The 13,405-nt window shown below is 34.5% G+C and overlaps 1 long non-coding RNA gene and 1 pseudogene across 1 annotated transcript; one reads left to right on the top strand and one right to left on the bottom strand.

Annotated features, from left to right (window-relative positions):
• Positions 1–1,143: 1,143 nt before the first annotated feature.
• On the bottom strand, positions 1,144–7,703 carry LOC140174411 (oxoglutarate-dependent flavonoid 7-O-demethylase 1-like; annotated as a pseudogene).
• Positions 7,704–8,659: 956 nt separating this feature from the next.
• LOC112703509 (uncharacterized) lies at positions 8,660–11,817 on the top strand. The gene is made up of 3 exons (XR_003154623.3): positions 8,660–9,328; positions 9,466–9,567; positions 11,591–11,817. It is a non-coding gene; the product is annotated as an uncharacterized lncRNA (long non-coding RNA).
• The last annotated feature ends 1,588 nt before the right edge of the window (positions 11,818–13,405 follow it).

Consider the following 13,405-nt stretch of genomic DNA (forward strand, 5'->3'; position numbering starts at 1 on the left):
GCTATTATTTTTATAATTAGTTTTATAATTTTCTTTTTTTTTTATGTTCTTCCCCAACAAATTCATGAAAGTGGCAAGTCCGGAAGAAAATTTAAAGCTGATTGGAATGAACGAAATACTGTTATATTCATGAAAATATGTAAAGAAGAGATGGTGGTTCGAAATAGACCTAGAACACATTTTAACAAAGTTGGTTGGGCAAATTTAAAAATAAAATTTTTGAAAGAGACTGGTTTAAATTATGAGTCTAAACAATTTAAAAAAATTTAATATCCATTCTCTTATGTCAAAAAAATTGTATTTTTTGAGTTATTTATCCAAACGCTACAACTTTAAAATAAGTACTTCTATAGTTAAAAATCTAAACACAAAATAACTTATTTATAAGCTACTATTAATAAAAGTCCTTATACTTTAAACTCTTTTTCCAAAAGAACTTATTTAAGTTATTTATTCAAACTGGCCTACGTGTTTATCAGGCTTTTTTTACCCCAAGAGTCCAACACAATAAACCCAAACCCAATCCCATTTCAAGGGAAAAAAAATTAAAAGACTACACTTTTTATTTTTGATATTAAGTTAGCGATAATCTTTTTTCGAATTATAGACTGTTGGGGATTAATATTGTCTCTTCCTCGCTTCTCTTTTTCCCATCTTCTCACTTCAACGACAACAGATGCGATCACAATAGCGTATCTAAAAATTAATACTTCCTCATGAGATAAATACCAATTTGATATTAGAGAGGTTAAATAATACTCTAAAAATATTATTAACAAAATAATTCTTAAAAAGTTATTAATTTTAACAAAAGTGATCAATATCAACTAAGTTAGATAATATTATCCTTAAATACTAAGGTGACAATCAACAATTATAAAAATTACCCTAAAATTATTTACAAGAACTATGATAATCAAAAGCTATGTCAAGCAATAAAAGCAAGAAGTTCCATGGCAGATATTCAACGGGACATATGAGAGCTACTAGGAAGCAAATTTAATGGACAAATTTAAATATTAGTAATATATATTTCCACATATTATTTGTCCGCACGAGTCTTATTCAGTCTTATTCTAGCTGAGTAACAATAATGCATGCAATCAGGCACACCTGAGCATTGGAACATTGAAGTAGTATGGTCTATTCTCTATAAGATTTTCCTCGTTTACGAGCAAATAAGCCCTTTAGGTACTCCTCTATTCCAATTGTTTTAAATTTTACAGGTGTTTGTTCCGTGATCAAGTTTGGTGCAGATCCGATTATGGCATCATACTTTGGACCATAGAATGTAGCAATTGAAAACCTTTCTTTTTCAGAGTTTACCATTACTCTGTGTTCTATGCTTTGGTATATCCCATTTGATATAATTTGCCATATGTAACCAAAAAGTAAATATATAGTTTTATTTTAGGACAAATTATACTAATTAATCTCTTGGGAAACTTGATGAAATCTTTTGACTCTTTTTTTCTGAAAAAAAATATAAACCTTTACTAAGAGTTATCTTCTTGAGAGAGTCAGCACATAAATTTCACTAAATCTTTAGAAAATCCCATTTAATTTATTCCGAGTCATAGAATAATCAATGTCACATTAGCCACATGTGTAAATATATTATGGTTAAAAGAGAATATATGCTGATTTTAAAAAAGTTTTAGTGCTAAAGTGGTGTCTACTATAAAAGGTGTAAGTAAAATGAAATTGATTTAAAAATTGATTATTTTTTCAGATACTTAAATCTTTTTTCATAATATATGTATAATGTTCGCTCCCAGAGTTAAAAGCTTCTGGATCCGTGCCTAAATTGTAAATTCATTGATACTAAATGCATGCAAGTCACCAAAATGTAGTTAGAACTTAGAAGTAGCATGTAGCTCCAAGATGTCCCCAAGGTTGATAATGAAGGTATTAGGCAAAGGTTTAACAGGAACTCAAATACCGTCTTTTTTAATTTGTGGCCCTTCAACTTCACTAACTTGTAGGAGGATGGTTACACCGCCGCCATCTGAATGGGGTGTGAGCCCAATAACCTGCTCTGGTTGAGGGCATGGAGGGTAATAGTTCATCCTCATTGTTTGCATTCCATCGTCAAAATAACTCTCTCATTTCATTTTTCCATGTTCAAAGCTATTTCCCTTTCTTCAATTATGCAAAAGCCTAGTTTTTTCCGTTCCTGTGAGTAAAGCTCTAGAGTGTTTCTGCAATAAGATCACACAAACAACATTGAGTACAGGACGGAGCTCGTGAAATACTAAGGAAGGGTTAACAATTAATTTCACAATAAAACAAGATTAAAATAAAAATTTAGGAAGCTAAACTAAAATTTATTATAATGTAAAAGAAAAAATATCATTTAAGGAGGCCATTACCCTCTTTCTCACTATGAGGCTCTTCTCTTATTGAGTAGCTATATAATTAGATTAAATCAACTTCCATTTTAATTAGTGTTCGGTTATAATTACATTCATCGGTTTAATTGGGAAGTAAAAAAGTTAGATAATAATTAGTTAACAAATATTTTGCATACTAAAATAATTACAAAGCCAAAATCTATATAAACTGCACATCTTAAACTTCATGTTATTGATTAGTAAATTTTTATTATTTTTTTAAATTTATTTTTTTTTTTAATTTTTTACTGTATCTTTTAATTCGGTAGGTCAATGACTAATTCATCGCTAAGTTGAGCTTTACTTAATAGTTTGTTGCTGACCAATGAATTACTGCATGCACAAGACGAGAATTGAACATTCAACACTTACTTAAAGAGACTAATAAGCCAAACACTAAATAGCCCAAAAACAAAAATTACATACTAAATCTTGTCCTCTTTTTTGGGTCTGGAACTCGCCTGAAATTGTTGTTTTTTCAATGTTTGGGTTGAGAGAGATAATTAATGCGTGATCATTAGTATCTTTTTTTATATGATTTATATGGTATTTTGTTAATTTGTTAGAGGACTTTAGTGAATTATACTCTAATGAATGCTATTTTGAGTTTTGTGGCCTTTTGTTGATTTCAGGTAGCATTCGAACGAAGATTTAGTGAAAATTTCATGAAGAAGCAAAGGAGGACCCACGTGTATGCATGCGTCATGTGTACGCATCACTGGTGCAACAAGGAACTTCATGCGTAGGCATCTATTGCGTGTACGCACGACTGCACGAGCTCAACAAGCCAATTCTTCTCGAGACAGGTGACGCTAAATACCACGACCCGACGTTTAGCGCCGAGGACTTCGTATCGCATGCAAGCTTATTGGATGGGTGGCGCTAAATGCCACCAGCTCTGCGTTTAGCGCTGATAGCGCTGAATGGAATGGGACCACGCGTGCAACAAATCACACGGAAGGCTTTTGATTTTATTTGAAATCAAATAACAAAATAAAAAGATTTGTTAGGTTTTTAATTTAAGTTTTAAATCAATTAGGATTAAGATTATAAAGAGGATAGAGATTCGCCTTCGCGGGGATCTCTTCTTCTCCTATTCCACTTCTGCACTTTCAATTACACACACTTTTACTCTCCTATAATTTTCTCTACACTATGAGCCACTAAACCTCCATTGTTATGGTTAGGAGCTTTGTTTACTTTGATGGATTAATAATTATTTGTTCTTCTACTCTTGATTAATGTATTGATTTATGTTTAAGAAGTGGTTTCGTTTTTCATCTTATGGATTAGTGTGTATTGAAAAATAACCCTAATCTAAATTAAATTCTTTTGAATCTTGAAAAAGTTATAACACTAGAATTAAAGCTTGAAACCCTTTTCTTACAACTCCTTGATTGTCTTTATTTAATGTGATACATGACATATAATTGGATTATTTTTGGGTTTTTAGGGATTGTGTAGCTTATAAATCGAATTTTGAACTTAACCTTCTAACACAATTGATTGATCAAGAAATTGACAGTTGTTGGATTAGAGGAGATTGAATTGCCTAGGAATAGAAATTCAATAACCTAGGATTTTCCATAAACTCAATTTTTGCATGATCAAAGTAGTTGACATTGAATATTAAAATGGAAATCTAAACATCTCTGAAGCTGTAACTCTTTTCTCATAGTATTTTCTCACACATTTACTGCTTGCCTTTCTTAATTCATTGTCTTTTATGCTATTTGATATTTAAAACTCTTATTTCAATTTCTCTAACTAGAATAATTAATCAATTATTACTTTATTAGTCCATTAATCCTCGTGGGATTGACACTCATTCACCGTGAGTTTATTACTTGGTACGATCCGGTGCACTTGCCAGTAGTTGTGGTTTGTAAAATCTGCATCAAGTTTTTGGCGCCGCTGTCGGGAATTAACTGTGATTAACAACTACCACTTGATTGATTACCTAGATTATACTTTTTCTTTGTTTTAATTTCATTTTTTTATTTTCCCTTTAATTTTTGCCATTTTTTCTTCTTTATTTTTCTTTTACTTTCGTGAGTTTTATTGGGGATCTTTTCACTATGGCGTTGAGAATATCAATTTTCCTTGTTTTTTGATTGTTTATGCAGAAAAACAGGGACAAAGAACCTCTTTTGTACGATCCTGAAATTGAAAGGACTTATAGAAGAAACAGAGCACAAGTCAGAGCTAGGAGAGCTACAGGAAATCTCAGGGACGAATCGGAAGAGAAAATTGAAGTCAGTATGACAGATAACAATGAGCATGATGTTATCAACAACCCCAACAATGCCCCACATGTTAGGAGAACTATAGGGTCATGTACTAACCCCAATCCTAGAAATTGTGTGGGAAGCATTGTACCACTGGTTGTGCATGCCAACAATTTCGAGTTGAAGCCTCAGCTCATCACTTTGATCCAGCAGAATCATCAGCTTAGTGGAAGCCCTCAGGAGGACCCTAACTTATTCATCTCTAATTTTTTGAGGATTTGTGATACAGTCAAGACTAATGGGATTCCCGCTGATGTTTACCTGTTGTTGTTATTCCCCTTTACTGTGAGGGATCGAGTTAGTCAGTGGCTCGAGACACAACCCAAGGAAAGTATAGCAACCTGGGCAGATTTGGTTTGTAAGTTCTTAACCAAATTTTTTCCGCCTCAGAGGTTGACTAAGCTAAGGACATATATTTAGACATCAGACAGGTTGATGGCGAGTCTCTCTTTGAAGCTTGGGAGAAGTACAAGGCCATGGTGAGAAAGTGCCATCTAGACATGTTCGCAGATTAGGTACAACTGCAGATTTTTTATGATGGGATCACTCCAGCTTCGAGACTTTCATTAGATAATACTGTAGAAGATTCTTTGCACATGAAGACCACTAATGAGGCTTTAGATTTGATAGAGATGGTGACCAATATTCAGTACTTAGGAGTGGTAATATGTACCCTAACTGCGGGTACCCAACCCGATCCAACCCGGTCGGGTAGGGTTGCCGACCCGATCCATAGTGGGTAGGGTACAGGTATGGTTCTCGTGCGAGTCGGGTAGGGTGCGGGTTGAGTCTCAACCCTACCCGACCAATTCGCACCCTATATATGTACATATTATATACTTATATAAAAATATTTTAAAGTAGATGTTGAACTAAAGACCTCTCACTAAATGCAAAAAATCCTTAGCCACCAAGAAAAGATCATTAATTAATAATTTAATACGCTTTTTTAACATAAAAGTCAATTCTATTTTAAATTATCATCAAGTTATATAATAACGTTGCATTTTTTGGTAACCCTGGAGTAGGATTAGGTACCCGCGGGTTAAGAACGGGTAGAGTTAAGGTTGATTTTATATAAAAATTTCAACCCGCGACTAGGGTTAGGGTTGGATTCAAATCCTACCTTACCCTACCCATTGCCACCCCTATCCAAACTGACCCTTCATTTGGAAAGTAGCAACAGAACAGAGTCATGTCCCAACAAATTAGTGCCATCACTCAGCACTTAGGAGGCATGCAAGTATCAATTGTGAACACTCAAGAAATTTCTTATGACATGAGTGGTGGAATCCCTTAAGGTGAGAATTTTGATTATGACCAATTTTTTTTTGGACCAGGTTAATTATATCGAAAATTCTTTAAGACTACGCATCCAACAATGATCTCTATTCTAAGACCTACAATCTGAGATGGATAAATCACCCTAATTTTGGATGAGAAAATCAAGGTCAGAAAACCAACCACTTCAATATGTTAATTAGAGATTTTTATGAAGCCCTAATACTTAGCATGCGCTGCAACAAAACACCGGTTCAAAATCACAGTCAACCACATGCTTAACTCTCAACATAGTCTTTCTCATTTCTTAGGGATGTGACCATGTCTTCTTCTGGACGAAGGCTTACCCACGACATTCTGTTTAAGGCGACATAAATCAGATGGTCAAACAATAATTGTTGCAAGTCACGAGAAAAAAAGGACATAATCAAAATACAACAAATATTTATCATCTTCCAACCATACCTATGTTAGCTACTGGTCAAACAATTTTTCATTTGTGCACCTTGTGGGATTAGATACACTAGGGGTGGCAGCATGTGTAGGAGATTCCCCTATGTGCCTCGAGCAAGTTTGAGAAGCATAAAATTGATCGATATGTTGCTCCCCGAGAAAGAAATTTCTCCCACCACCTCCAACACCCATGAGGGGGCGACAAAATGGATTACTACACCCATGAATGATGGATGGTGTAGTCTTCTCCGCACGAGTTGAGATGGTATGACTAGAGACGTCGTTCTCCGATCGAATGCCCTAACGAATTCAGCATACCATATTCACATACCTTATCACTATTCAACTAGATTATTTCTGTTATGTATACATGAAAAAATTGCCTACCTAATTTGTATGGAATATATATTGAGTATAAAATGCACATTAAAGATAAATTAAACACTTCATGTATTTACATAGAGATACATAGATAGTTAATGTAATAGCTATTTTTGGACACATCACAACAACAACAAAAATATTGTAAGACAAAAGGCCTTAAATAATCTATAACTAAGAGAGCTGGTTTTTCACTTATTAAGACTATGGTACTTTCAAAAAGATATATACAATACTTGTAGAATAAAAAGCAAGAAACTACCAAAACTCTCTAGTAAGTTCCTAATTTTTTTCTATATCCAATATTATTGATTAGGTTAAAGAATATTGAACTATTTATATCATACATTTATAATTTAACAATTGACATATCCTTTTTCTATTTCACTTCTCTTTTTAACATGCATTTAATCTTTTTGTTTTTGGACTTCATATGCTGTCAATTTTTAAAACTTACCCTGATATACATTTTATATTTAGCTAACTTGGCTAACTAACCTCATCTTTTTCACGATAATCCGCCGGGAGCATTATAGATGGGCCACTTGGGTCATGCGACGAAGAATCTCCGAACCTTGGAACTGCTCCACTGTCAATCCCAGCAACACCCTGTCCTCAGTGCCATGTGCAGGTCCTCTTGGTATGACCAGAAACCTCACAGTTGGTGCAATGTCGTCTTTTTATCCTAGTCTCACCTTGGATGCTCGGTTCAGAATGCTTGCCCTTCTTGGGAGTCCCTTTTGTTTTCGATACTAATGGGTCCTTGATCCCGGACAACGACGACAGTCTGGCTTCCGATCCTCTTATACACTCTCCGCTAAAGCGCTTCAGTGAGACTCGCAATGCCGTCCCTAGCCAGAACAAACTCTGCAGCCTCTTCCGACCCAGGTTTGGCAACCAAACTCATTGCCCCATAAAGGGCGCCATATCTAAGCAAACGTCCTTGATGACCCTATTTACTTTTAAGGGGTTTTGATATGCAATCCTTTGCATCCTTGCACCATCTGCTCAAAATAAGACCCTGCAGTATTGATTTCAATCCCTCATACTTTATCACACAGAAGATATGACTACAAAGAATATCCTCACTATTCCACATCGCAATTTTTTCATACAACACCTTGTATGTTTTGTTAGGTTTTCCATCTTCGAAAACTTGTACACACTTGTCGTGCTAATGCTGTCCCTTCCCCGAAATAATAATGTCGCCACACCCTTAATTTGTTTTTTTACCGTGATAAAAAAAAGCTATGGTCACGGTTTTTAGAAAAAGGGTGACCATAGAGTACCTATGATCACGGTTTTTTAAAAAAATGTGGCCTAAAAGGGTCTATGGTCACGGTTTTGGGGGGTGACCTAAAGGGGTCTATGGTCACGGTTTTATACAGTGACAAAAAAGGGCCTATGGTCACGGTTTTTCAAAAAAGGGAAACATAAAAGGGTCTATGGTCACGATTTTTTGTGGTGACCTAAAGAGGTCTATGGTCACGACTTTTTGGAGTGACCTAAAGAGGTCTATGGTCACGGTTTTGGGGGTGACCTAAAGGGATCTATGGTCACGGTTTTTTACAATGACCAAAAAGGGTCTATAATCACGGTGTTTCAAAAAAAGGTGACCTAAAAAGGTCTATGGTCATGGTTTTTGGGGGTGGCCTAAAAGGGTCTATGGTCACGGTTTTGGGGAGTGGCCTAAAAAGGTCTATGGTCACGGTTTTTCAAAAGGATGACCTAAAAGGATCTATGGTCACGGTTTTGGTGAGTGACCTAAAGGTATCTATGATCACGGTTTTGGGGGTGACCTAAAAGAATCTATGGTCACGATTTTCTAAAAAAGAGTGACTATATAGTATTTATAGTCACGGTTATTGAAGGTGGCCTAAAGTACCCTGTGGCCACGATTTTTTTAATTTTATTTTTAAAGATATCCCCAAAACTGTGTCATTTCTTCTCTTTAGTTAAAATCCCATTTTTTTCATTTATTTTTATCATCCCTCCCCAAAACCAAAACGTGGCCGTTTTTCCTCCCTCCCAAAATCCCCCCTTCCCTCCCAAAATCCCCATTAGTCCCAGCTGGTAACTTAGGAAAAAAAGAAAAAGAAAAAATCCCTAGCTAGCCATCGAAACCCCTGTGTGTGGTGGTGGCCGTTTCGTTCTTCTTCTTCTTCAACCTCCTTCGGAGCTCAACTCAGTCTCTCTCCACTGTGCCGTTTCCCTTTCTCCCAGCTACAACCATCGCTGAAGGAAAAAACCCCACCATCGCAGACCTGAACTCTGTCTCTCTTCACAGCGTGAGCCAAGGGTCGTCATTGCTTCTTTTCCTCCTCGCGAGGCTTGCTATTGCTTCCATATTTCGCGTCGTATGTCGCCATCACTGCTTCACGTCATGTCTCTGCCTCACCGCGAGCTCCCTGTCACCGTGAGCTCACCCCGTGTACTCTTTTCAAGTTCAGCAGAAGCAACAGGGTTTGAGTGCTCGTGTAAATATTTTCAAGTTCAGCAATAGGGTTTTAATACCTTTGATGCTATTAAGGGGTAAGCATATTGGAATGGCAGAAACGAAACCAAGTTTCATTGGCCTAAGTTTGCACATATTCATTTCCTAGTTTTTATAGTTTTAATCAGTTGTATTTAGAAGTTTAATTTGCATGTATCCACTTGTTGTATTTAAGGTGGAGAAAGTTTAGAGGAAGCTGCATGTGAGAAGAGAACATGGGAGGAGACTGATATTGAAGTGGGAGAAGTTATATATCACAGCTCTCAGCCACGGCTTGGTAAAATATATTCAACATACCTTAGTTTAAGTTTATGCTCTCAGTTTAGTATTTCTCTGGATTTGCCACATGACAATAATTAGGTAATGGTTATTAGGGTATAAATTAACAATATTAGGTTATACTATATCAGAACAAGTAGCATATATTATATATGTGGGGTATGCAATAAGAACTTAAAAAAATAAGAGAGTAAAAAGAACATGTTCAAGGGAAATAGAAAGTAACAGCTTTGTCTTTTGGGTTTATTTATTTTCAATTTGATTAAAATGTTTTGATATGTACCTACAACTAAAACAGATAGTATATGTGTAAATGGGCTTTATAAAGAGGTCATAGACAGTGGTAAAAACTTTGAAGTGGGTTCACGTCAGTTTTTGAGTAAATAAATGAATTAAAGATACTTGCAAAAAATTCTGATGTCTAAATAAGTAAGAATATAAGTAAGATGAGTGTAGAATAGATTGAAAAATATCTAAAATATTGAGATATGCATCAAGCTAAGTAAGATGATGACTTAGTTCTCTATAAAAGTAATCCCATATGAAGATAGTACTAGAAGTTTGTTACCTTTTTTGTTTAATTGGTATGATGAATTTTCCCTTTAACAATTTCATTTATAATTACTACTAAAAAATTATATACTGCACATTTTTAGCATTTATTTAGGAATAGAGCATTATTGTGATCCCTGTGTTGCTATTATAATTATAACAACTACTAAAACAAAAAGAAGGCATGCTGAACAATAAATAAATATATGAATTAAAATGTGATCTTGTACAGCAAATGCAATGTAAAAATGCTAGAAATATGAATGTACATATAATTTCTCCATGCAGTTGCCAATGTTCTTTCACAGTGGCATTTTGTTATTTATTTTGTACAAGATTTGGAAACTCTGCAATGTGATATTGATTTTTTTACTCCAAATCTTGTGGCAAGGCCCAAATACTGCAATGTGATATTGAATTGTTGCTTGTCTTTGTTTAGATGTGCATTTAATTTCTCCTTGCAAAAGTTGCCAATGTTCTTTTGCAGTGCCATTTGATTATGTATTTAATTTTATACAAGATTTTGAAGCTATGTAATGTGATATTGGTTGTTCACCAGAAATATTGTGCCAAGGCCCAAATACAGAAAAAAACTAATTATTTTTTATATGGCTATTTCTTCTATATTTCTCATCCCTTAATTGAAAAGAGTTTTATGACAGCAAGTCATAAGCTTTATCATTTGAGATGTTTCACTAATAATATCATGCCTTCACTTGAATGAATTTTGTTTTAATTTAGTCTAAAATATTCTACTCTAGCATTCACATAAGGCCAAGATATACTGCAATTCATGAATGTAAACTGTTCTGTTATTATACTTGAATTTATGTTCGGACAGCAAATTATTGTTGCATTTATTAGCGCTTTAGTGGTGGTTTACTTCTATTGCTGGAAATAAATGGCTATGCTGCTTTCATTTATATTTTTGGTACTTACTAAGCTGATTGGCTAAACCCTTATATTTTTTGTTCTAAACTTTAGTTGTTTTACTTTCTATATCTTGTGCTCATCTTTATTAATTTAATTCCTCTTTATTGATCCCTCACCACTCACAAAGAAAAAAACTTAAGATACTTTCACTAAGTGCATGCAACATTTAACCGTTAAATGATGGGCTACAGTGAAGCAAATAAGCATTTTTTTTTAACAAGTTGAAGGCTAACAAGTTTGGTACCACATAAAATTTAGAATTTTTTTTTAATAATTATTATTTAGGTTTGTCACTTGTGTTATAGGTAGGTCTATATCAATTGGACTTTGTTGTTCACATAAAGAGGGACATGTATGTATAAGTTTCGGCTAAGATTTTTTTTTTATGTGGCTCATCAAAACACTAGCAAATACTCCTTGTTGTTTAGTGGTTGAAATTTTTAAGTTAAATGACTTATTAAACTTTGCTGCATACATACTGCATATTCAAAAGTAATTTTATTCTGTTTTAACATGTTTATTTCTTTTGCTAGCAGGAAGACATGATGTAAAAAAAATATGTTCCATACAAATATGACATGGGATGGGTCTTACACTTTAGTTATTTAAATGTAATTTTTTGATGTGTTCTGTACTTTTTGAAAAGAGACTTTACTCCGTATTAATTACATGTAATTGGATACATTACACTCTATTTTGATTTCTGTTGTTTAGACTAAAAATTAAACATATCTAGTTTATAATGAAACTTTTATGATTTACATTTCTTGTTCTTAGATTTATTTTGTGATTATCATTAATTTGAGATGTGATTATGCTTCAAAAAAAAAATTAAAGCTCATAAAACAAAACAGGCTATGGTCACCATTTTAAAATAGGGTGACCATAGATAACCTATGGTCACAGCAAAAACCGTGATCATATGCTCTATGGTCACGGTTTTAAAGACGGGTGATCATAGAGGCTATGGTTACGGTTTTGAGGAGGGGTGACCATAGAGGCTATGGTCACGGCTAAAACCGTGACCATAGATATGGCTATGGTCACGGTTTTGAGGAAGGGTGACCATAGAGGCTATGGTCACAGCCAAAATCGTGACCATAGATATGGCTATGGTCACGGTTTTGCGGAGGGGTGACCATAGATAAGGCTATGGTCACGGTTTTGAGGAGGGGTGACCGTAGAGACTATGGTCACGGTTTTAAGGAAGGGTGACCATAGAGGCTATGGTCACGGCCAAAACTGTGATCATAGATAAGGCTATGGTCACGGTTTTGAGAAAGGGTGACCATAGATATGGCCACGGCCAAAATCGTGACCATAGATAAGGCTATAGTCACAGTTTTGAAGAAGGGTGACCATAGATAAAGGTATGGTCACGGTTTTAAGGAAGGGTGACCATAGAGACTATGGTCACAGCCAAAACTGTGACCATAGATATGGCTATGGTCACGGTTTTTATGCGTGACGATAGATTGTCCTATGGTCACGGTTAAAAACCGTGGCCTAAAGTATCAGAATTTGAAAATTGTAACTGTGACCATAAAAATCGTGACCATAGATAAAAAAATCGTGATCATAGACCTATGGCCACGGCGAAATAGGTCACGGAAAAAAACTGTGACCATAGGTCCAAAACCGTAACCATAGATCTATGGTCATTATTTTTACCGCGATCATAGACTTTTTTTTGTAGTGTGAATTTGTCTTTATAAAAAAGAGAAAGGTGAAAGTTATTTGGAGAATCTGATATATATAGCTATCCTTCGTGAAAATTTCATATATAATTTTGCATGTAACACGTGCATTATAGTTTTTTCTCACGATTTTGCTGCTATCAACTCCGCAATTTAAATGTCCACCGCTATTGCCCAGGCAGCATGTGCACAATGGCCTTATTAGTCTATTCCACAGTCCTTACATGTGCTATAGACTGCCTGCGAAAATGTGAGTGTGTTTAAAGCTATAAAAAAATTTCAAAAAACGTTTAAATGAGTAAATATGAATTTTTTTTATTAAAAAAAAACCCTAAAAGATCAAGATGTTTGTTATATACTATTTATTTCACAAATTAAATAATAATTCCATGGTATAATATTTTAATGATTTTCAAATTACATGTTCTGTAGATTTGATCGGTCTTTTATTACAATTATTTGTTATTTTAACATGATATATTAATAATATAAAAAATTAAGAGATATATTGAATCTTATGGAGAACAAACGTTATGTATCAAAGATAGTAAAATTAAAAAAATTACAATTCGGACAAAAAGTTAACATAAAATAGGAATTTAATTTCTCAAATATTGGTACAACACCATATATCCTTTATTGGAATGCACAAGT

This window comes from Arachis hypogaea, chromosome 7 (assembly GCF_003086295.3).
Source record: "Arachis hypogaea cultivar Tifrunner chromosome 7, arahy.Tifrunner.gnm2.J5K5, whole genome shotgun sequence".
Classification (NCBI taxonomy): Eukaryota; Viridiplantae; Streptophyta; class Magnoliopsida; order Fabales; family Fabaceae; genus Arachis; species Arachis hypogaea.